This window comes from Spodoptera frugiperda, chromosome 9 (assembly GCF_023101765.2).
Source record: "Spodoptera frugiperda isolate SF20-4 chromosome 9, AGI-APGP_CSIRO_Sfru_2.0, whole genome shotgun sequence".
In the NCBI taxonomy this organism is placed as follows: Eukaryota; Metazoa; Arthropoda; class Insecta; order Lepidoptera; family Noctuidae; genus Spodoptera; species Spodoptera frugiperda.
In genome coordinates, this window is record NC_064220.1 from 3193627 (window position 1) to 3215446 (window position 21820).

The 21820-nt window shown below is 35.3% G+C and overlaps 1 protein-coding gene across 2 annotated transcripts in view; it reads right to left on the bottom strand.

Annotated features, from left to right (window-relative positions):
- The window catches only part of LOC118271352 (leucine-rich repeat-containing protein 24), a 93944-nt gene that overhangs the window by 20768 nt on the left and 51356 nt on the right, over positions 1 to 21820 (bottom strand). Inside the window, exon 1 of one of the 2 annotated variants that reach the window (XM_035587424.2) lies at positions 4152 to 4295. The exons of the other annotated variant lie outside the window; for it this stretch is intronic. The gene's annotated coding sequence lies outside the window, so the exon portion shown is untranslated. Of the gene's footprint in view, positions 1 to 4151; positions 4296 to 21820 lie in introns of those variants that run through there. 2 annotated transcript variants of the gene reach the window in all.

The following is a 21820-nucleotide window of genomic DNA, read 5'->3' on the forward strand; positions in this document are numbered from 1 at the left end:
ATTGATTGGACATATACAGACGTAAATAAATTAATAACTTTCTTACACTCCAAATGCTACTATTCAATAAAAGAATTTATGGACGATAAATCAATAAAAAAATAACATACACACATACACACATACATACACACACACACACACACACACACACACTCACTCACTCACTCACTCACTCACACACACACACACACACACACTCATAAGTAATCACCTACAAAGTATAATTTTAAGATCTCAATAATTATAATTATTTAAGCATTTTTAAATTAAGATAAACTATAATAATATAAAATTATATCATAATTAAGCCTGATTTTATATCTTTAAAATTGCTGTGCCCAAACTGGGTCCATAATTGTTACTTTTACCTTTAAGAACATCTATGTACATACATTGTGGAAAGCAAATAAATGAATATGAATATGAAATACAAAGTGCTAGGTAGCACTATATTTACGGGGCAAAATATATAAATTGGTTTATTTATGTAAACATAATATTAGCTTTCTCTTTCAGAACGCAGCTCGGCTGATGTTTTTCTTCTAGACAATCAACAACATCTCTTCTAGACAGAATTTAAACTTGGTACAAAATAAAATAATGATGAACAAGTAACCCGGAAGCCGTCCTTGAACATCTCTTTAAAAAGCTTCAAACAATACGGGTGACCCATTAGAAGCGAAAATAAACCCGGATGGTCCATCGCCATCCAATAAATGAGGTGCTCTCACCGTATTCCCGAGTACATTAAGTGGATTCTCCCTTGACACTAATTAAATATTGTAACAGAATTCCATTAGAGCAATGGAAATGTTTCTGAAATCCGATCCAAGGGACTTGAAACACACTTTTGTCCCATGGATCTTTTGTGCACATCATAAAATATGTAGAACATGTCTCAAATTCATTTATCGCTCAACTAGTAATATATTGGCACAACTGCAAAAAATGCAAAATTGACTTTATACCATAAAGTCATAAAGTCCAGTTATAAAGTTTAGTCTATTACTAGGTGAGCGATATGTAACAAAACGAAATTTATTAAACACGATATATGAAACTATACAATAGTAAGTATATCGCATATCGCAATACAATAGTAAGTATAGTAAACTGTTGTCAGTAGTACGATGGAGTGCAGCAGTACTATGTTTAAGGGGGAAAATCATCTAATGACTTCTCTCACCAGGGTGAGGTGAGAGTCAGACTCTTACCGACTAAAAACATCCCTGTTCCTACTCCTGCTTTTTGAACCGGAGCCCCGGCAACCCGCTAGGTAGGCCGCAGTTCCGGATAATGATATTATTCACACTTAATAGTTGATAAAAAGTACGATCATTTTTTTACCCGGTATCACAAGTCATATGCCATGTCTATGCCGCCTAATACATAACATTACATACGTAGACATAGTTGCAAACACTCGATCAATAAAGTAGTTACTACAGTTTTGTTGAGCTCCTAAAGCCGTGTGTCATCAAAGAGCAGCCTGCCTAAACTCTATTTGTCTTGTCTACGTGATGCAATAGCTGTGCCTCGACTCTCTATCTGGAATCCCTTAGATCTAAATCTAATAACATAGTTTCCCTAAACAATCTGAACTAGTATTTCACCCTGCGTCTTCAAACCCTCATAAAGAAGACTACGATGTACAACTTAACCGTAATTTTGATAGTTCCAACGCACACCGAGGACAGTCCTATGATTTTAATTAAACAAAACTTTGCCCAAATGCTTTGCCCGAATTCAGGGACAGATGTGACCTCCAAACAAATTGATATTAACACATTCAAAACATAAGCTCTTGGGGTTTCTATTATTATGACAATTAGTCTTTTGCGTTTCCATTCGTAGATTTGTTTTGGGACATTTGAGATCTAGTAAACACAATTAATGTCGATAGCTCTATGAATTAGTTAGTCGATTAATTTGGTTATCTAGAAGTGACTAGAGTTCTTTGGTTTGATAATGGGTTGAGAATATAAAAAAGATGAGTTTATGATCATTAACAATATTATTAGAACTTGAAACGGGATATTTATCATGTTTATTAATATCTATACATATACTCCTGTTTATCCGTGATCATGGCACTTGCAACAGTGCCGAAATATCGGAAACTCATAGAAATTAATAAACATGGTAAATATCCCGTTTCAAATTGTAATGATGAGTTTATGATTCCCAAACCTATTATAATGAAAATAACAATGGACGCAACTAAATAAAATGATACCTGGTAGAGGTAACAAAACATTCTTGATTCGAAAGTAGGTAGTGTCTACGTCTACCTACTTTCAATCCTCAATTAATACCTAGCTGTGACATTTTGTTAATGCTATAAAAGCAACAAAGACGACTCCTCGCGTCGATCAATATTTGCTAGGTACTTAGTATAATATGTGTGTATCGCTAGTACCTAAAAACATCTTAAAAAGTTTAAACAAATGTATATAGGTGTTGAAATACAATAGGTTATAGGTTTATCTGCGCACTGCAGCACGCGAAGACATGTGTAGATAAATAAAATGGAGGCATTGACCAAGCCGGGCTTTCTGCCAAGTCCCTAGAGACCACCTCGAGCCGTCCAAAAATTTTGGCTCAGGAATTCAAAAAGCGGCAACTATGTGACTGCTCTGTTCCAATATTCATCAAGTTATAATAAATAACCAACCTTTTCAATGGCGTTTTATACACATTTTAACTCTCTGCTACTATCTGAGCACGAGTATTATCCGAAACAGGAATGAATCTAATTTCTATATTGCTATAACCGGCACGTAACTCCATACTCCGTGAGCTACTATTGAAAATTTTCAAAAAGCCTAATAAAGTTCAATTTTAGTCCAACCCTAGATTCAAACTCGACATCCGTGAGATCAACAGCGACACCTTCAACCACTCTATCAAGTAGGCAATCATACAATATATTTATAACAGAAATGGTTATTCCATACTTATGAGATCAAATAAATAGATGAATACTAATAATGATAAATAGGTATAGGTAACTTTCACCACATATATTTCAACTTAAAATCTATGAAAATTTTAATATTAATTTTAATTTGCAACATTTAACATCACGCCTTTTATCCCCGAATGGGTAGGCAGAGGTTCACATTACAGAACGTAATGTCAATGTACAATATACGCCCGCTTTTCACCATTTGTGTTATAAGTCCCATGTAATAGGGGGTGAGGGGAGAGAATTTATTGCCATATACTGGGTAGAATTCCAAACGGAGACTGCTACTACTAAGAAATTTTCAAAAGACCAAAAAAAGTAGAGTAGTTGAGATTAATTTTAATAAATTAAAAAGTATGATAATCTTAATTAATCTCTGTCTACAATATTATAAACAGGAAATATTCGTGTTTTCTATGTATGTTTGTAATGTTTTCATACATAATTAACTACTAAACCACCACTAATTAATGAATAATATTATAATACCTATATACGAGTATAGTACCAACTACCAAGTAACTAATACATTGTGTCGTCGCAGTCAAGCGTTAGTTGATTTATAAAATTAAATTTCCATTAAATGAAACGTCATAAAGATTTATAAAATAAAAATTTTCTAGTATATAATCTATCTGCGTGGCTATAGTTATGTATAATTAATATTAAACATTATATTTTTTATCGATAATAATAAACATTATTTAACTTACCGTTATGAAATCATAATGGTAAATTAAAATAAAAGGTATGAAATATTTAGTTATTCAAGCTAAGCTCTTTAAATATTTTAAAAGGAAAACCTGTCAACACAAAATTATAATGGTCCCATTGTCCCGGCAAACTTTAATTCCTTTTGCAGCCTAAATCTTTTGTGTGGCCAACCGGTATGAAAAATTTATTTTACGCCTATAATCCTTCATTAATATTCAATAAGTTATCTTATTTTTATGAATAAACGGTATATATTTGAGTAAATAAACCTGTAGTTATGATGTTATTGTCATAAAACCTAATAAATCAATAAGACATGTTAGGATCACGCTTAGCCCGCTAATAAATCTCGATGCGGTACTTTTATTATATTTTTGTGATATTAATTAATCACATTACTGTTATTAATTGAACATTGTAGTAACTATAAAAGGCGAACAGAAGTACTAATGAAATATATACTCACATTCACGTACGCCTGCAAAAATCACAATAGCAAATCGCACATGACACTACACAGCGTAATCACTATTACAAAAATTGTAGGCGTTAGCGTCGGCACGCGACTGCTCCGGTCGCGCGCCCGCGTCCATCTGCCAAAGGGTGGGTTAAGACAGTATACCTATAATAGGTAAAGACAATTCTTATGGTTGAGCTTTGAAAGCGTTTTATAACACTTCAAGTCGAGTTGCGTTGTGTTTTGTAATCATAATACTGGCGCTCGTCAAAAGAATCGTATTTGAGTCAATTAGTTTTCCGCACCCCCGGCGTTATTTTATGTTTGAAGCTGCTTACTTTAGGTTCGGTTTTAGAAGCATTTTGAACGAATAATCTTGTTATTATTGTCAGTTCTTTCAAGAACAATATTTATTTACAAAGGTTACATTAGGTAGATAAGTAGTAGATAAGTACCTAGTAGGTAGATAAGTAGGTAAGTACGTAGATACGTATTTTTCAGTATTGACTGATGACTGACCATCACCACTTAATAATATTAGTCGGTAAGCAGGGATGTTTACAAATACTTTTAAACAGACAACTTACATCGAAAGTTTTTTTTTCAGTTTATATTGCACATAAAATATATTGACATACAGACAAGAGTCTCAAAGCAAGATATTATTTTTATAGCCAATAAAGTCCACATTTGCATTACAAATTACACAAGAATATTTTATGAAATGCCTAGACAAAATCATGTAAATAAGACGTATAGACAGATTTAATGTCAAGTTTAAATTATTATCTGTTTAAACGAAGCTCAAACAATTGCGGTTTGAAATTGTTCGCTAATTCTACTGAAGATATAAACTACCTACGTGTACCTACGCCTAAATTAGATTTTAGTGAGACCACGTCTGTCCTTAGCGACTGGAATTTAAAGAGTTCATTAGCCTTTCAATGTGAGTGTTTAAACGTTTTTTAATTTGTTCACCATCAATATAATTCACGTAGAAGCATAAGTGCGAATGCATTTTATGTTGACTCTTACATTCATTACAATAATTCTTCTATTTTGAATGCTCTTGTCTATCCGTCAGCAATTGGAGTCATCACTAGCTATAGTAGTATCATGACTTATCGTTAAAAATAAACTGAATTTTGAAACTTACGAAACTTAAACAAGTACCATGATCACACCTACGTATTTAAGTATAATGTAGCTAAGTAATTATCATTACTCTGAATGCTAGTTTCTTCTTTAAAATCAGACTTCACAGAATAATGAGATAGTCACAGTTGCATCTCCTAGACATTTCTCAACTAGGTTGAAGTTTGCAATGAGTCATAAGTAGATTTGTCTAAATATGAATTAAATATTATAATTATAATTTTGAAGCACTGTTTTTTTTTGTGTTTTAGCTACCTGTTATAAGTAAAATAATAATAAATCCATGACGTGACGTGTTTTACAAATCACTGGTCTGTCTCAAGATATTAATAATGGTCCCTTTTCAAAGTCAAAGTCAAAGGATTTAGTTCAATTAATCCTAAATTAGGCACTTTTGAAACATCAAATTGAATTGTCCGTCAGTCTGTCTGTTAGTGAAGCTAGGTGCTTGTTCCAAAGTGTAGCTTCGAATGGAGAAGAACGAGCAAGAAACTCTTTTCTAACAATGCTTAGTCTGTGCCTACAAATAACACTAAAACATTAACAAACGTATGAAAACTGAAAATACAAAACTAACTTACAAAGCAAAATGCGTGCCCCTAAAATTCTATAAAGCCATTAAAATCTCCTGCATAAACAAAAGCCATTTTTCTTCTCTTTAATCTGAATAAATTGCGGTATTTTCACACAAAATAAGAATGCCCACCTTTCTTTTCGGGATTAGTATGGAGGCACATCGTACGTAAAGCTTTCATCGTGGAAGGAATATTCAAGCTGACTTCTAAAATTAAACGATGCTTACTGCGTGCGTTGATGAGGGAGACCGGATAAATTGCCTTAGGGCTGGTACATATCTCTAGATAACTTGTAATAGTGATTCGTATCACTATTGACTATCTATTTTGATTTAACATTATGGAGTAGTGATCAAAACAATGTATTGGATTGAAGTTTAACATTATTTTTTACACAATTTTTAATACGCGTACCTAATCAATTTTTTACGATTGTGGTAGATTAGAGTAAAGTGAATAAACTTGTTAAAATTAATATCTAGTTAAAACAAAACGTTTAAAGCAAGCAAATGATGGCAACAATTTAAAATGCTTTTTTTGATATTTTAAACAATTTCATGTAAAACATTGTGTATATTAAATTTATTCCATACTATTAGCTTCTGTCAGCGGCTTTGTCCGCTTTTCTGTGGGATAAAAAGTATCCTATTACCCAAGTCAGCTCATACCCTGTCTGTATACCAAATTTTATTAAAATCCGTTCAGTAGTTTCAGCGTGATCGACGGACAAACATCCAAACAAACAAACTTTCACATTTATAATATTATGTGTTATTCTATTCTGAAGATTTCAGTACATCAAATGTATACCAGCCCTAGCAAGTCAGGTGCGTTACTTTGAAACGGCTGTAAAGCGCATGCGCGTAGCAGGTGTCGCCCAAACATTACGATACCCTTTCATGTAGGTACAAGGTACATGCGCTAACGAAGCTCTTTATTTGTAAACATTGTAAGTGAAAGTTATTCTGAGACGTTTATGTGTTCCACGAGTTTAACAACTTCTGTGAACTTTAAAGAATGGCTTATGAATATTTTAAGTGCTCCTCTACTAGGGTTTTGTCTCATTTTCCTAGAATAGTAAATCTTTAACAGTTTCTCTAAAACGTAAGTGAAATGAACGATTTTAAATCGATTGTTTCGGCCTCGTTTGTCGTGTTCGTCAACTGAGGTTGGGCAAGAAAGATTGAGTTTTTTAAATTTTAAGATAGACAATAGAACATAACTATTGCTTACCTTACTGAACAAGTAATACATAAAAATATTATTTATGTTAATTACCTCTATTCGATTTGATATCAAACGTAAGGGCTCGATGAGGTAGACGTGTAAAAAATACATTACATTGTATGGTGATGAAGATAAAGAATGTGTACCAAATATCAGATGATTAAAATCATACATGAATCAATTAATATACATAAGAGGTTGCAAATACGCCATCAATTTCGGTCAAAAGCGAGGTAAAAAGGCAATTCCATATAATATGGCACGTCGATTAATTGGCGGATCACTCTAGATTCAAACTGTAACCAAACTAAGAACCGACCCACTGAAACGCTAGCCAACCTACTTCCGTTTTCAACTGAAAATTTGAAAACTTATTACAGTCAGCGGGAACTTTGGTCGCAAACAATATAAGCTATAGTGAACGGAGTAAGGAAACGTGAATTCCAATATTGATTGCAACGCATTAGTTTACATTCGGTGTAAGTCAAGGTTTATTGAAAACTAGTATTTATCCGCTGCTTAGCCTCCAGACTACTATGGAGCTGCGGACTACCTAGCAGGTTTACCGGGGCTAAGGGTCAAAAAGCAGACGTAGGAACGGGGTGGTTTTTAGTCAGTAAGACACTCCCTCAGAGAAAAAATTGTATGACATTCCCCCTTAAAAAAGTATTAAGCATTAAGATTAAGAAAGTATTAAGGATTGAACTTGAAGTACTTGTCAGTCAGCTTTTTGAGGCAGATATCTGTACATATTTGTAATTGCAATACATTTTATTAAAATCATCTATTCAAAAGTTTTAGCCCTATTATTACGTTACTCCTTTGGCGATTCCTTGTACCTATATGAAAGGAAAAACATCGTAAACTATTCGTGTATGAAGTTAACTGGATATTGTGAAACGTTGCACGATTCGCAGCCGCTGTTGACCGATTTCTGACCCGTTTCCTGTTTAGTCTATTTAGTCTCGGCTCGATAAACTATGGCTTCATACGACACGCGATTTACTTCAGTTTCATTTTGAAGTAGGCACGGACCTAATGGAGATTTTTGTTTTGAAGATGAAACAATGGTTAAAAATAGAATGAAAGTAATTCCTGGTTTCGGTGTTTGGTAAATGTAGTTACATCTGTCGACAGTTGCTGGTAAAGTAAAATATTAATATAAAAATATTTTGTAGCTTAGGAGGATTCAAAGAAATTATTATTATTTATTTTTAATCAATATAAAAAAGAAGGAGGTTCTCTGTTTGACCTGTATGTATGTATGTTTGTATGTTTGTGCGTGATTATCTCACGATCGGCTGAACCAATTTTGACGTGGTTTTTAGGAAAGTGTTTGATACACTTTTCAGGACCAGGTTAATATATTAACCGATTTAGAAAAGAGCAGGTTGAAGTCGGATTTCTTAAACGTAGTTTACTGAAAATTATTGTGTATACCCGACATCATAAAAGCATACGGAGACATGGCATGCAAGGTGGTAAGTTGTTGTGAGAGTATGAGGAAGAATGGAAGGTTTCAGGAGACTTTTTTAAGGGTGGAAAATCATCCAATGACTTCTCCTGCCGCCTCCTCCCGCCTTGGGCGAGGCGAGAGGGAGTGTCAGACTCTTACTGACTAAAAACACCCCGTTCCTACTCCTGCTTTTCGAGCCGAAGCCCCAGTAAACCCGCTAGGTAGTCCGCAGCTCCGGATCAAGCATCAGCCTTACTGGGCCCCATCTGTGGTAGCCTGCGTGAAGCGCCGTACGCACGGGTACACCATCAGTGTAATAATATTAAAAGTAAAACTTCATTTAAATATATTACTTTATAGTTTACATCATCAATTTAACCCTGACGCCATTTAGTCTAAAACAATAAAACAGGCGCTGAACAAAGGCTCGATTGTTTTCAATGGAAGAAAAACACAAAAACGCGCAATAGGCCACGACTGGGAGAACAACGGAATCACTCTAAAACTTACGTCATTAAGGAAGTTAATTAAGAAAAGGAGCTTAATCGAAAAGTTTGGAAACCTTGGATGTAACTGTGGAAGCATATTTTAATAAATTATAACGTGATTATTAATTTAATATGAAAGGAAGAAATTTAGATACTGATCTTTTTGGTTTTCATAAGATAACGCAAAATGGTAGTTGCATTTTTAAAATGTCATAATAAAATACATAATTCGATATTTAATTTAAAAAAACTATCAAGCAACCAAACATTACAATGTTTACTATAGTAAGATCCACGCCAAAGTTGGTTTTTTACCATGCATTTTGGTTAAATAGCACTAAAATACTAACGCTCCCGAAAAATGCTACAAGATTATATTTTTTTATAATTATTATTATCGTGTTATTGACGCAACGTCCACATTAACCAGTTAATTACAACTATTATTACATAAAATAAACATTGAATTCCTTCCTTATAAATAAAACCAATTTTTCACCATCAACGGTTTGCAGCGTTTGGGAGCGTTCCTGTATAACAAACTGGTGAAGCTAAACAGCTTCTGTGACATATTCTTATATCGGAAGCTAATTATGAATGCTTCTGGGAACAATAAGAGTTCAGACACAATAACATAAAGTATTTAGCACATTGTATTTAGATTATTAAGTTAGAAACACGTATTAAACGAGTCTGCTGATGCGTTAAAAGAACTGATAGATACAACTAGCAACTATCTTAACACACTTTCCAGTGTAGAACTAAATGAACAGACTTGCTATGTATTTAGAATATTTTAAAACAATGACGACCAAGTCCTGGCTGATTGAAAACTGGCGATGACGAACCAACAAGTCAGCCCCCCACAATGGCGATGAAAACCCAAACAGGCGAGCAGCCACAACGACCCGGGCTAAGCTTAATTACAGCCGGGGGATTAAGCCGGGACATATTTGCGTTGCCTGCTCAAAATTAGGGCACGCTAGGGATTTCTTATTTAATTTATTCGTGCCCGTGAAGAATGTTGGTCCGTGTCAGGAGGATGCCGTTTCATGTTGCCTTTTTACCGTATTTTCCGTGTAAGTTTGGGCCAGGTATATTATAATAATATATTTACATTTTTTATGGAATATAACAAGCAGACGGGTCACCTGATGGTGAGCGATCAGCGCCACCCATGGTCACCCACAACACCAGAGGAGTCACAGTTGCGTTGCCGGCTTTTAAAAAGGAGCATGCTCTTTTCTTGAAAGATTTGAAGGTCATATTGGTTTGGAAATACCGCCGACGACTGCTCATTGTTTTGCTTTGCGAGGCAGCAAGTTTCGCGAGAAGCGCTTAGTTTGTGGCCTGCCAATCATCTATATGTTGGAAGTGCTGTTGTGTAGGCTGATGGTGAAAAGACGCGGCAGGTATCAGACCACACAATTTCCTCAGATCACTTTCATGAATACTTCTTTCTTACTTGCATAAGTTTAAACACAAGTTTTTTCACTTCGTTTATTAAGACAGTCTTGATATCTTTATGACTTTTCCAGAACAGAGGTACCTACAGTGGTCTTTGACCGTTTACATCATTTCATTTAAATTAATACGATTCCATCAGAAAAGTTTTATTACAATCTTGTACCTATATTTTTCGTGCCATTTTGGGAGTTTTTCTTATCATTTTCGACGAAACTTTCTTCTGTCTACGTTTGTTTCCAAATCTTATTTGAACAAGATTTGCCTCTTTGATTATTATGATGTTGATTGTGTAATATCGCACGTGCCTTTGGGAATTATTGTGTATTCGACTATTTTGTTATGTATTAAGTATTTTCCTAGTCTTGTACGAAAAGTTTTTAAAGGACTAATTCTTTATGTAGTAACTTAGTTTTTTTATGCTTTACCGTTAATATTTTCCATATAATCCACAATTTGTTGTGTTTGAGTAGATCAAAATTAAATGCTAAGTAAGAGTCACAAGTCTGATAAACCAGATGGCCCGTGTGCTATGCACTTAGCAATTAGCATACGTAATAAAGATATTTCATTATACAAAATGCTAAAATTCTTTAACAAGTGAAAAGTACATACATACAAAGTGTTAAATTAAAAGACAAAGCCTTTCGAAGCAAATCAGGAACAATGTGTTCAAGTTCCTTCTTCATTTATAACAAATGCTAAAATTCTTTCAAACTGAAAAGTACTTACATACAAATGTGTAATAAATTAAAAGATTATAGGGTGATGACTGTCTCGTTAGGCTTTAGGTACAATTTTGTAGGTATATAAAATATTAGCTGCTTCCGCGAGGTTTCACCCGCCCTGCTTAGCTCCTATTGGTCATAGCGTGATGTTTTATAGCCTATTAGCCTTCTTCGACAAATGTACTATCTAACACAAAAAGAATTATTCAAATCGGACCAGTAGTTCTGGAGATTAGTGCGTTCAAACAAACAAACAATCAAACAAACTCTTCAGCTTTATAATATTAGTATAGATTTAATCATTACATGCTTGATTTTACTAACGCAAAGTCTTGCGTGAGCGATTTAGAAGCGAACGCGAAGCGGTGCGGTGACACGCGAATTCAACGCGATGCGGTGTGACCAAGACAATTGATCGCTCACTGCATCCCAGGTGCAGTTGATCACGTAGGCCACGTCAATAGATTTTGACAGTTTGTTGTTTTCGCGCCGCAGCGCACCGCTTCGCGTTCGCTTCTAGATCGCTTTCGCAAGACGTCGCGTAAGAGATTGACGCATTTCCAAAAGGAAGGCTAGAAAAGTAAGTTAAACAGTTACTTTTTATTCAAATTATATCCTGTGTTATTTTTAATTTAAGTAAAAAACTTCTTTCGTTTATTGGCCTTGTAATCTACAGTTTATGTAAAAAAAACACTACACACTAGGCACTAAATTGTTACACTTTGGGTGTACCGATATTTTAATCAAAATAAATGGCAAAATGTTATTGATACCTACTTCTTCTGTTACTTAATTATCAGCAAAAATATATGGTGCATACAGAAATAAAAACAAAAATTACAAGGAAAAGCCAGGGCGGACTGCTAGTTTGGCAATAAAACAATTTTGCCCACTCCAGCATCTTACATCGTCATCTTTGGTTTACTTATACAAAAAGGAAAATATGACGTTAAATGTAGTCTTATTACGATACATTTACTCTCTTTTATAAACAGTATTGAATAATTCATTGCAAGTAAGACGATTACAAGTATAAGGAGCAACAAAAGCCAATGTTTTCAAGGTTTATAAAAACCGAGTGCGTAAAATCCCCTTCCTATTATTTCGCAATCGATACAAGCCTGAAAATAAATTGACCTTCGAGCTTAAGCGTTGAGTAATATCCTTCTCATAATAAATTTCATTCGATTCAATTGATACGAATAATCGGAATCGTAAATCGATTATTTATTAACGTCACGTCACCATGTATTGTAAAGAGTTATAAACCCTTTCGAATAACCTTTTAGCCAAGTATTGTAGTTTTTATTGGTACTTTTTGTAACGCATTGTTTGGGTTGAAAACTTATTTCAGGCTTTATTGCCTACGAACGTAGGGCAACTTCTTATATTGTTCAGGGTAGACATTTCTTTGAAGGTAACCTGATTAGGTTTGAAGTTATCGCTTTCAATAGACCAAACATGTACTTGACGGACTTACCCAAGAGCGGGTCTCGCTATCAGCAATACGTATACTTCAGCTGATAACTACCCCTTACGTGACAAAGCATTTAATGTTTTTTTTTCTTTTATTGAACTTCTAGTTATAGAACTAATTCAAAAATTAAGGAACAACGAGATGATATTCTTGGTCCAAACCAATTAAATGAATTATTGCAAAAGTACTAGTTAAAGAGAATGAAGTTATACTTACGTAGATAGGTGACTAAAACTACTTGCACATGTCCTCAAAGTCACATCATATACTACATACGACATATTCTAAGCTCCATTGTTGAGAAAATGGACCCAAAGTAGTTACGACTTGTTGTTAGTAAACTCGTGTAAGTAAAATGATGTAATGCGCATTATGAAAATTAAGAAGTTTGGTTTAACAGTTTATATGGTTGTTTCTGACCACTTTAATTTCTGCATAGTCCTATAAACTTGTCTCATTTTGTTGGTTATGAATGACAAGGTACAAACACCACGTTTTGAATGTCGAAAGGTTAAATGTGTGCAGTTTTACTGGTTTTAGTTTCGTTTTTATGTATTTATGTAATGAAATGATATTTCATTCATTTACATAAGATGTCTATGGGAAAGCTCTAGCGAGCGCACTACTTGAACGGATATTAATGACTCAATAACGGAATGATGTTAAGAATATTTTGTTTTAAAAACTTGATTTGTTTATAGGTGGAAGGATTAATTGAGTAAATAATTATTAGTAAACTTTAATAATTGTCGTTTCTTTGTGATTACGGTTAAGATCTGTTTTAGTAATAACAAATAGATAGTTGTTCACAGAAAAAACATATAAACCTCTCTATAAAAATCTCTGTAGAATAAATTCCCTCTACCTCATTTAAAATACTGATGTTGGTATATTTATTAGAACAAAGATTACGTGGATTATCGGTACCATAGCGATCATAATATTTATAGACGATTAAACGCAACTGCACGTCTATGTCTACGCCGCCATCTTTGGCGGCCATTTTGTCGTTTAAACAACCGAGTAATGGCATAAGCGGTTGTCACTCGAGTGCACTGTTGCCACGCTGTGCTGTGTAGAACCCATGAACTATTCAAGTTAATAATTTATGCACGTACTTATAATTAATTGAAATCCTATACCTTTAGATAATGAGGTTTAAAAAAGTCTAGGATTTTTGGAGCTGAAGACAGGTGGAGATATTTTGGTGTATTCGGATATTATAAACAATAATGTAATGCAAACTATTAAACGATATAATCGATATTCCGCTATATTAGAAAAAAACATCAGTGTTGATTAGGTAGATATGAAACCCGTACTTACTACGAATATTTATCTAAAAAGATTTCAATTCGAAACATATACATAGGTACTAAACAAAAATAAAATTTCTCTTTACGTTGAAGGAATAATTTAAAATGTTAATATCCGGCTCATCCTCTTCCTCGAGGAGGTAATTAATGTTCAGATAATAAGTTAAGTACGAAAACATTAACGGAATTTATAAGACGAGATTCATAAGCCTTCAACAACGGCCCTCTCATAATTGGGCAATTTTTTACGAGCATTTGTTTAAGACGGTACGAATATTTTTGGAGAATTGGGTGAATACATCTATCTAACATTAATTTGGCTAAAGAAAATATGTTTTATCACATGCACCTGGCAGGCTAGGTGTTGTCACACACTGGCAGGCTGCGTTGTGACACGAGACAAAAGATAGGACGTTTTAAAATTGACTGAGTTGTCAACGATCAAAAAAATTTTTAGCTTTTGTGAAAATACAGCACATGCTAAATTGGCGCCCAACGTGGGGCCGACCATGCCGCGAACTAGCCACGCTGCAAGAGCTGCCATGGACGCAGACAATCAGCCGAGCGATGTCAGCGATCGCGATGTCTACGACGAAGCTACCGGAGCAGAGTCCTGTACGGGCAACGATCAAAAAAATTTTTAGCTTTTGTGAAAATACAGCACATGCTAAATTGGCGCCCAACGTGGGGCCGACCATGCCGCGAACTAGCCACGCTGCAAGAGCTGCCATGGACGCAGACAATCAGCCGAGCGATGTCAGCGATCGCGATGTCTACGACGAAGCTACGGAGCAGAGTCCTTTACGGGCAACGATCAAAAAAATTTTTAGCTTTTGTGAAAATACAGCACATGCTAAATTGGCGCCCAACGTGGGGCCGACCATGCCGCGAACTAGCCACGCTGCAAGAGCTGCCATGGACGCAGACAATCAGCCGAGCGATGTCAGCGATCGCGATGTCTACGACGAAGCTACGGAGCAGAGTCCTTTACGGGCAACGATCAAAAAAATTTTTAGCTTTCGTGAAAATACAGCACATGCTAAATAAATGGCGCCCAACGTGGGGCCGACCATGCCGCGAACTAGCCACGCTGCAAGAGCTGCCATGGACGCAGACAATCAGCCGAGCGATGTCAGCGATCGCGATGTCTACGACGAGGCTACGGAGCAGAGTCCTGTACGGGCAACGATCAAAAAATTTTTTAGCTTTCGTGAAAATACAGCACATGCTAAAAATATAATTTTTTTTACTCATTTGTACATTACACTAATATTATAAATGTGAAAGTTTGTGTGTTTGGATGTTCGTCCGTCAATCACGCTGAAACTATACAGACAGGGTATTATGAGACTTCGGTAATGACTGGTTACGAGACGTCGCCGCGTCTGCGTACGCTGCTCATAATGAAGAGTCTCTCTGTGACTCAAAACAGCTAGTAGAGCGTTTCTCCATTAGTAATTTGTTACGTATGTCTCACGTTAATTATTATAAAAATATTTAACATTATGTTATCACAAAAGAAGTTTAGATGTAAAGATTAATTTAAGGATGTTTTTAAATATACCTTACATCTCCAGCTCTAAAACGATTCTAGGTTAGAAACGTACGTTCAGTGTAACATATTGAGCTTGAAAATCGTAACAGTCAATCAGAGACAAGCTGCTGGCCTAGGAACAGTCTAAAAGCCATTCATTGTCCCCGCAAGCGTTTATCTCTGTGAACATCGTTCCTCTCCATTGATTCTTACGACTTGCACAGTAAGATTAGTTGAAACTACACATGTATGTAACTTTTAGTACCTACTACAGGATCTAACAAAACATTTACTTTTATTTTGTTTTGTCTGTTACTAGTATCCGGAATATTGTGCCGCAAAAGTTTTAATATTAATTACAGGATTAAGAATAGTATTCAGCGTCAATAGGGGGTTATTCTAACGTGATTAGTAATAACTAGAAGACTTTTCAGTCTAGCATAGTTTCTCTAAGGCAAAAATGCCTAAAAAAGACGTATTTCCTAATTTTTTTTACCGGACTAGGCTTAAAAGGTTTTCAGTTTGACCTGTATACATATTTGTGCGCGATTATCTCACGTTTGGTTGAACCGATGCGGTGTTTAGTATAGTATTTTTCAGTTTTAGGAAAAGGTTTTAGAGATATTACCTGACCTATAAAAATGGAGGCGGTGAAGAAAATTGAAGGCGATTCCCTTTAAAAAAATGTTTTATTTGTGTTATTTCCACGCTTTACATGCATAACATTGATATCTTTTTTACATGTGTGAAAAACCAAGCCATAACTACAAATGTTTTCATATCTGTTTGGCTAAAAAATGTTCGACAATGTTCCAGAAAAATCCATTTCTGATCCAACAAAGCTTGGCCCGTTGCCACACAGTTTTCCCATCTCACTAGGCTGGGTCTCAGCAGATCAATCACTCACTTAATCTGCTACACAGCTACTACATTTCCCCTGGGAGATCCCGTGCTGTGACTTCAAATTAACTTTTGTTAATTGCTTCCAAATTCGTAAAACATGCAACACTGATTAATCTTAATTTTCCTGGATAAAAAATGGAAAGGTCTCACGTTACAATTATATTTGGTTACAAGCTCGGATAATGGACTTTTAGAGAGTACGTAGTACAATTTCTATTAAGTGTCGAAATAAACTTAGACCATATTTATGATTGAAATTAGTATAAGTCGATAAACGAGCAGATGTATCGCCTAATGGTGAATAATCGTCATCGCCCGAAACACCAGGGGCGTTACAAATTCATTGCAGTCCTTTTAGGGGTTAGGAATTAAAGGGAATCTCACTCACACAACGAAAGCAAGTTTCACGTCGGTTTCCTGTAAGGCCGTGGTATCACTCCCGTCGAGCCGGTCCATTCGTGCCGAAGCATGGCTCTCCCACACTTAAACTGTTACTTTGATTATAAAATCTAGATACTAGATAGCAATGTTTCCATTGTCATTGTTATAGAAACCTACATTATACAACTATACCAAAAAGGCATCGAGTTTCAAAAGTATTCTTAGCTGCATCAAAGAGCCATTATGTCCTAAAACTTTTTACTTTAGGGAAACAAACATGGCGTGTTTATCTTTTGACCATGGGACGGAACAGTCAAGTGTAAACTTTTCACTTTTGTGTGGTTAACAAGAGCGCAGAGTTAGTCTCGTTTTCATGATGTTTAGGTGATTATACTAAAAGAGAGGGTGAACTTATTTTGGCATGAGATTATGGATGGCTTTTGTTGATGTCAAATAAACGTTTCAAGGATGGTTTGGTCTACATTGTTTACATCTGGGTATCCTTTATCCTTTTGTATCTTAACGAAACATGTGAATATTGTGAAAAAAATCCTGGATGTATTATTGATCTTGGTGTCACAAGCACTATTTATTAATAATGCGGTTTTAAGTTATTATGAATTTAGTGTTGGGAAGTCCAAAACAACCTAAAGTTGTACTTTTCCACCACTGTAGCTGGAGCCACTTTAGTGGTGAATTACGAGACAAATTCCTGCACATGTTGCAACAAAGTAATATTACCTTGATACCGTAGAAGGTACGACGCCACACTATGAACAAACTTTGTACCATAGAAAGCCACACGGCCTCCACAATAAACTCTAAATTAACTTAGTGTACTGCGAAATATCCAAGGGAGCTCAGGTGCTTCTCTCTTAACATTTATTATGATAAACTTCCACTTTTACCGACGCCATTAGCCTCTAACTGTTCTCAACGAAATTTTGGAATTGCTCCATTTTTTATAATACTTTAAAAAGGTGTAGTGTAATTATAAATCGCTTATTTATAGAAGTTGTATTAGTAAATCATTTAATTTTATTGATTCATATTCACGGTTAAGGTTTACTCTCGTAAATTAATGGAGAAAAGCTCTATTAGTTTCGAGTCACAGGGGGACTCTTCATTATGAGCAGCGAGTGCAGACGCGGCGACGTCGCGCAGTGTACTCTGTTTGTTTCTTACGATAGTTATTATAAAACAAAATTTTGATGTTACGAAACCTCTTTTACATAATAATCTTCATTCGTTTTCGTTGATTCGGTGTAGTGGTGTACTCGTAATTTCATTAAAAACAATCTAACATTTGTAATAGTAATTTGGTTAGCAAAGGCTCAAACAATAATTTCGTTGATCGACAGGACACCCCGCACACGCTGTTCCGCTGTCAACGTTTCAGCAATCGACAGTTATGATTGAAAAAGTTTAATCAATCCGTCGACCAATCGGGTTTTGATGAGAGTTCGTACAACTTTTATTATTGAGGCATTTATCGATATTTCTCCGTGTTGAAACTGAAAAATACTAATCTAAATTTAGTTTCTGCGTGGGAATTAATTCATTTTGTTTACTTTTCTGAGTGTTCATATCAAACTCAAAGTATCTATTTCAGCTAATGTACATAACAGTGCCTCTTTTGAAACTTTGCGGCAACATAATATCTTAAAAAAGTGATGAAATGAAAATAATTTTAATATTTTTCAACACTGTTAAACATTTGGTGTCTTAATATTCAAGATTCAGTGTTACTTTGAGATCCAAGGTCAATGTATAACACTCCGGAGCTGCGGACAACGTAACAGGTTTCCGGGGCTCCGGCTCAAAGCAGGAGGCGAAAGAGGAGGAACGTTTTAGGAGGCAGAAGTCATTGGATGATTTTCCCTCCTCAAAGAAAAAAAAGGTCAATATAACACGTTCGTGTTTGATAACAAAAACGAAGTCGACAGATTCATATCCAGATTCACACAGTTCCTACAGAGCGCGATAAGCCTCCGAACTCAGACGTTCATTTCATTTTTATTGTCGGCCATTTCATACATTTTCCTCTTACTCAGAAATAGGAATCAGTTCTCCACCATACAAACTGGAATGCTCGCTAAGACAATACACAGACAATGCACTTAAACTCTGTTCTGTCGATAAGGCATTATCTTTGTCAACACAGCGGCACTGTAAGCCAATTTGATTTCTATCCTAGAACCCTTAGAAGCCAATTTGCGTCGGAGTTTGTTTGGAAATAATTTTCTATCTCGACCCCTTTGTACGCCAACGTATTGTTATCAAAAGAATTTGATCATCTGTCTCGGATGGCTTTTGCGTTCTGCGATGAAATTCTTCGTGAGTTTTTGTAAAGTTTTAGAAAAGTTCGATAACTTGAGGGTGCAGATTGTTTGGTTCAAACTAATTAAATAAACGTGTCAATAAATCAAATTGTTTGTTTTGACCTAAATAATACTTTGCTCGACTTGGCAATCAAGCCCTATGCTCAACAGTCACTCTTTTAGTTCCTCGACCAAAAAACAAGGCCGTACAAATAAGCGATGATACATTATCCATAGCTCACAATAACTCAACTTCTGACCCAAAAACCAAGACGAAATTCGGCCCAAAACTTGAAGACAAACTACACTCTATTCCGGACCTCAAGATATTCTAACATTTCCAACTTTAGCTTCTAGAAGTCGATAGCCAAATTAATATTAACGACAGCAGATGATCCTATCAAATCCGAGGTCCGCACCCGACCCCTTTATTTGACTTTAAATTTAATTAAAACCTCAAATTTAATTCCGTTTTACTGAAGGGGATTCTCTTCGTTCAGCAAATTGATCTCTACTATCTCTGTAGGTCGTTAAATTTTGATAGCCAGTTCATTTTTGCTAGCATTCTATCTGTTCTGTCTGTCTCAATGTAGGTAATATGTGTTCTGTTCAAAAATATTAAACATTTTCACAATGTATGTACTAAATCACGTAACAACAATAAAATGAATCAATCCTATTAAAAAATAGATTGTATTAAAATCTTTGATACAATTTGTTTAGTTTTAAAATTGTAAATTAAGTTTAACAATTTATTATGATTTACAAAGATTGTGCTGTTGTTGTTTGCTTTTAAACATTTGAACATAGCATGAAACTTGAAACCTGGTTTTCAGGACTCATCATGAATATAATAATAATTTTCCACCTCGATCATCGAAGTAGTTTTTCAAACAAGCACTACATTTCATAACATGCTAATTACTTCCTACGAATCTAAACTAAATATTATGCAAAACAGCAACCACGAAGCTTCAACCGAAACACTAATACGTAGATTGAGTAAAATTAATTCAACTTTCCTATTACTTACTCAAGTAATTAAAATATTAATTAAATTTTCCTTCAGCGTTACGGAGTTTCACGCGATTCTATTAAACATTCGACTATCTTACAAGAATGTACTAGAAAATCTTTGAAATGTCTACTTTTGCATACGTACGTATGTACCTACATATACATACGGATCGTTGCCTCGATACTTTAACTACGCGTCATGCACAGTATCGCTTGTGTAGTTGATAGACATTTCTGTAAATAACTATTGGATATGAAAATAAAAATGACATAGTTATTACCGTTTTCTAAGTTCGTACTTAACTAAAAATACACACATGAAATAAGGCAAATCAGGCACTATTTTAATGTTTCAAATGTATGTGACTTTTATTCAGTATCATCAACAGCCTATAAGTGGCCACTGCTGACCAGAGGCCTCTTCTCGCACGGATATTTCAGAATCAGCACGCTTGCTCAGTGCGGGTTAGTGATTTCAAATTTATAATTTGATACCATAAGCCCAGGTTTCCTCGCAATGTTTTTCTTTATCGTTTGTTAGTAGTGTCTTAATAATCTTAGAAAGTACATAATACCACTCGGAAAAAGTCACATTGGTAATTACTGCTCCGCCGTATGCATGCATGTGAAGCGGACGTCTTAAACCACTGGGCCACCACGACAGTTCAGTACATATTTACGTTAAAACTGTTAATATAATTTTTTGAGACTAGCTTCCGCCCGCGACTCCGTCCGCGCGGATCGTCGGTCTTCGCGTGGAAGTTTTATTTCTCCATTTTATACAAATATCTATTAGACCCAAATACGGCGAGGCCCATAATAATTAAGGAGATCCCTCTATTGACCTACTGCTGTTGAGCTCGCGTTCTGTAAAATAAAACTGAAAAATAATGATTTTTTTCGTAAGTTTATTTGTTGGGTTTTACGTATTTTTTCAGGATTTAAAGTATCCCATTTTATGCCCAGGATAATAAGATATAATTATACCAAGTTTCATCGAAATCGAACCGTTAGTTTTCACGTGATGCCTGAACATACAGACAGACAGACAAAAAATGTTTAATCACATATTTGGGTTTGGTATCGATCCAGTAACACCCCCTGCTATTTATTTTTTCAATATTTTCAATGTTTCGTTTTCGAAAATTTCTAAGTAGTAGCACAGAGTTTGGAATTGTGTCCAGGATATGGCAATAGGCTCACCCCCTATTACATGGGACTTATAACACAAAATGGTGAAAAGTGGGTGCACATTGTATAGCGGCATTACATGCCGTAATGTGCACCTCTGCCTACCCCTTCGGGGATAAAAGGTGTGACGTTGTGTGTGTGTGTATTTTCAATGTACAGAATTGACCCTTCTACAGATTTATTCTAATATGAATGAATGAATGAATGTGTTATAAACGTAAGAGTAGACAAATATAATCAGAAAGCTCCGAACTGCTAAGCTATCGGGAGTTATACGTGTTATTGTGAGTCAACCATAAGAGATAGACATTTGCTGTCGTGGAATATTTTTTAAACAATTTTAAGGAGAACATTTCCGTCATACATTATTTCTGTGTAGCTTTAACCATTAAGGCTGCACACGCGACGGAAGCTTAAAAATGGAGTAAGTTCTCCTGTTTTCCCA